This window comes from Saccopteryx bilineata, chromosome 6 (genome assembly GCF_036850765.1).
Source record: "Saccopteryx bilineata isolate mSacBil1 chromosome 6, mSacBil1_pri_phased_curated, whole genome shotgun sequence".
Classification (NCBI taxonomy): Eukaryota; Metazoa; Chordata; class Mammalia; order Chiroptera; family Emballonuridae; genus Saccopteryx; species Saccopteryx bilineata.
The window spans coordinates 42,435,138-42,439,562 of NC_089495.1; the positions used below are offsets into that span (position 1 = coordinate 42,435,138).

Here is a 4,425-nt window from a genome sequence, read left to right on the forward strand (position 1 = left end):
TTGGGTAGAAAATTAGATAAATTATGCCCAAGATGCTTAGAGCAATTTGTACAATGTCTCACACAGTTAAAAGGATTCCTGTCCTGACTGGACAGGAATTAATGGACTCTAGAATGGTTTGCGTTCTTTCAGACTTCTGTTTTTCAATTGTGCAGTTTTCCTGACATTTGAGATTTCCTAAGTAAGGCTGCAGAGCTGTTGGCATTACACACCAGTGAGCTGATATATTCATTGTCCAAGGAATGTAGCTGCCCAGAGATTCTCGCCTCCTTATCAAAGCTGACGCTTTAAAATCACGAGAAAATATTTCCTTCTCGTCTTGTACTTCTTTGGAAAGAATCATCCAGTGACCTCAAAACCAGGTGCTAGCCCTGGCCGGTTGGCTCAGTGGTAGAGCGTCGGCCTGGGATGCAGGAGTCCTGGGTTTGATTCCCGGCCAGGGCACACAGGAGAAGCGCCCATCTGCTTCTCCACCCCTCCCCCTCTCCTTCCTCTCTGTCTCTCTCTTCCCCTCCTGCAGCCGAGGCTCCATTGGAGCAAAGTTGGCCCGGGCTCTGAGGATGGCTCCATGGCCTCTGCCTCAGGCACTAGAATGGCTCTGGTTGCAACAGAGCGACGCCCCAGATGGGCAGAGCATCGCCCCCTGGTGGGCATGCCGGGTAGATCCCAGTCAGGCGCATGTGGGAGTCTGTCTGCCTCCCCATTTCCAACTTACGAAAAAATACACACAAAAAAAAACCAGATCCTACTTTTATCAAGTTTTTAGTCCCTTTGTGACAAAGACGAATGTTTTCCCTATCATTTTATCCATAAAAACTAAGATAAGTGAAATGCCTTCTTTGCACCAAATCACATAATTTTTATATAAGTGAGACAAAAACCCATAATATACTACTGACTCCCTGCCTTCCATTCGCCTTCTCCATCAATGCAGTTAGCTCCCCACTAAATACGTTAATGAGGAAGAGATGAGGTGGCATACATCTTCTTGAATCTTTGGGAAATTCAACATCTTTTCCCCATGACAGTTTGGTGGTTCTTTCTTATCACAATCTTTACAGACAAACAAATTGCACAAAGGATGTGTTACAGCTTTATTTTCTCACAAAACCATTTATTCACAATTTACTCATTCCCAAATCTATGTTTAAAAATTGTAAAGAAACAAATTTTGCCTTCGAAGTTCCAAGACTCATCTTTTGATACCTGTTTTCCTCTTCCTTGTCATTTCAGTCCCCCTTCAGGTTTCCAAAACTATACCTCTTATAAACCTAATGTTGGGATTGTACGTATCAGTTTCACCGTAACAGATTTATATGATATCCATTTATATCATTGTGCACTCTCTCCCATGTATGTTTACTTTAGGAATAAAAGTTTTATCAGCAGTGAAAGTAACTGTAGATTAGAGGCACACGCACACACAAAAGTATCATTCTAATTAGCCTTACCAATTTATAGAGCAGCACATGCTAAAAATTCTTTCCACCATTGATAAAAATATATATATCGCCATGTGGAATCAAGAGGGAAGTCCCGGCAAAGAGAAGGCATGAGCCAGAGATGGAGAACGTAAGACATGTTGCGAGAACAACCATTCTGTCTGAATTTTAGGGAACACAGAACAGTGTAGAGGAGCATGAACCTAGATCCAAACTGCCTGGGTCCCAATTCCCACTGTGGAACAAGGCCTGAAATTAGGGTTCAAAGTGCTGGCATGACAGCTGATAAAACTGTAAGGCCTCTGATGGCCTAACCCTGAGTTCCCTTTCCTACAATGCTCCTGTGGATAAGGGCCCCCAGCCGAACACAGGGACCAGGCACGGTGTCTGCTCATCCCCGAGTAGTGAGCTTCGGTTTCTTACTAACTCATGGAATGATCAAACAAGCCAGCCACATCTTCCTCACAGAAAACAGGGTTCACCTTACCCTCTTGTTACTACAAAGCCTTTTTTAAAATAAATCTTACCTGTTCGCTCTGTTCTGGAACCCCCATGTGGCCCTGCAGGAAATGCAGTGTCTTCCTTTCCAGACTGTGAGAATGTGTGACAAATTCCTGTCTGTCCCATCTGTCCAGGGTCAGGTGTCATGTCTTTAGCTATCTTGATAACCAGAGGGTAGGAATCTCTCCCTCACAAACAAAGTGAAGAGGAAGCAAGTGAAACAACCACCTTAAGCTGTGTGCCTTTGGAGAAGCTACATTCCCTCTCTGTGCTTCAATTTCCTCATCTGTATCAATGCAGAGGATAATGCCATCTGTTGTATAAGGCGGCTATGATGGAAAGAGCAGTGTCTGGCACAGAGCGAGCGCCATAGAAGTTTGATGTTTGCTAATCAAGGGCTCCTTATGTGCCAGTCACTGCCTCTGCATGTCACGTTTGAATGTATTTCATCTCACCACAAAGGTATGAAATAGATATAGTTATTATTATCAATTTTTTCTTAATCATCAATGAAGAAATTAAAGGAGAGAGTGGATAAATTATGTGTTGCAGGTCACCCAGTGGCTGAGCCATAACTGAGATTCAGGCAGCCTAACTTGAGAGTCCTCACCTGCGGACAAGAGCTGACAAGTCCCCAAACTCAGCCTCTGATATTGCAGACAAGGGTGCCCTGCATACTCTGTGTTACAGCACTCAGTAGGTTGGATTCTAATTCCTTGTTAATCTGCTGCCATTCTCATTAGACTGTATGCTTCCTGAAAGCAGAGATAGCATTTTATTATTCATTATTGAAACTCTAGGCTCATTTCTAAAACAGTGCACAGCCGGCTATAGATGCTTGGGCAGCACTTGTTGAACAAACGACTTTGCGGCTAGGCTCAGGGGTTTCTCACATTCCTGCTCTGCCTTCTCTCCCCACATCATTTTGCTGCTCACAGTGCTGCCCATTTGAAAATCCAGAATTCTCCTTCTCGTTCTCCTTCAAGACCTTTTCCACCCACACCTGAAAGGCAGAATTTCTCTAAAGCTCTGTCTAAGGTACCTTCTCTCAATATGTATGGGAGGCCTTCTTCAGGAAACTCACAGCTACCCTTTAAGGGTTCCCTTCTCCTTTCCAGTTGGCTTGAAAGTCTGTACCTCTCATTTTTTTCTCAAGGTCTACACTCATATTATCAGGTCTCCCATCATCTGACTGTCCCCACAAATTCAATATGTCGAATATTAATCTCAGCATTAACAGCACCTCACCTGCACACAAATTTCCCTCTTGCAGTCCCTGTATCTGTAAATGTTGTCATCATTTTCTCAAACACTCAGCTCAAGATACACCATACCCATCAGTAGCGAATTCCTCTGGATTTACTGCCCACAGTGATTTCTACGCCCAAGCTGTCCTGTCTGACATCCAACACACCTTCAATGCTGCTCCTCACTGTCTCTTGCTTCCTTAAGCTTATGATTGCTACTAGCAGGTTTCCCCACCTCCAGGCTTTCTCTGCCTTTTCCACCTCCACATTGCTGCCTGCTTAATAATAAGCCAGAATCTCAGCTCTGAATATTTGCAAAGGAGCTTCGAGGCCAAATGAAGCTTGTAGAGTTTGAATAGAAAACCGGAGGTAGGGGAATAAAGATAAAATGCCTAGGTGAATTTTCCAAAAAGGAAATGTTTGAGAGTAGAAACCCAGAAACTGATAGAGCTGTACTTCAAGGGTCAGAGAGAGGGCATTTTGTTTCTGAAAACAGATTTGAATGAATCCTTCTTTATAGATTATTTCATCATTAACAGACAGAAGCAGCTAGAAAGAACAAGTAACAGTGTGAAGAATTGGTGGTGAATTGAGGACGGTTATGGGATGGAATAGGATCACCAGCACAGGTAAGTGGATAAGCTCTGAAAAGAAAAACAATGACAGTTCTGGTTTTGAGTAGAGACAGGAGTATGGTGGAGGGAGGTATTCTGAGATGGAGGGAAAGGAAGCAGAAAGAACACTGGTCAAATGAACTCAATTCTTACAATAAAGTAAGAGATCATTTATCTTGTGAAATGGTGAAAGGGGTAAGCAGAATAGGGGACATGAGAAAAGGGGGGATAAAAGTTTATACAGACACTTTGAGGAACCCAACAAGAAACGAATATGAAAATAATCTTGCTGTAATCTCTTTTCCAAATTTTTAAGCTTAATATGTTGGGATCAGGATTATATTCCAAGCCAATCCTAACAACTTCATTCAATCATCAAACACTCCAGGAATGCTCACTGTACATCAAGTTTGTGCTAAAACTCTTGGGTAAGCCTCTGCCAGAATTTTCATGGGAAAAAGAAGACTTGAAGAAAAAAAGAAAACTTGTAGCAAGAACTGTGTTTGATGTAAACAAGCAGTTTGTTCCTTCCCACATATTAGGGAAACAGTTGGATTATACATCAGAGTCTGGTGACTTCAAACAATACTACCAGGAAGTTAATGGAACTGAGACAAGGAA

The 4,425-nt window shown here is 42.7% G+C and overlaps 1 non-coding gene across 1 annotated transcript; it reads left to right on the forward strand.

Annotated features, from left to right (window-relative positions):
* The first annotated feature begins 368 nt into the window (after window positions 1–368).
* On the forward strand, window positions 369–444 carry TRNAP-GGG (transfer RNA proline (anticodon GGG)). The gene has a single exon. It is a non-coding gene; the product is annotated as a tRNA-Pro (tRNA).
* Window positions 445–4,425: the final 3,981 nt, after the last annotated feature.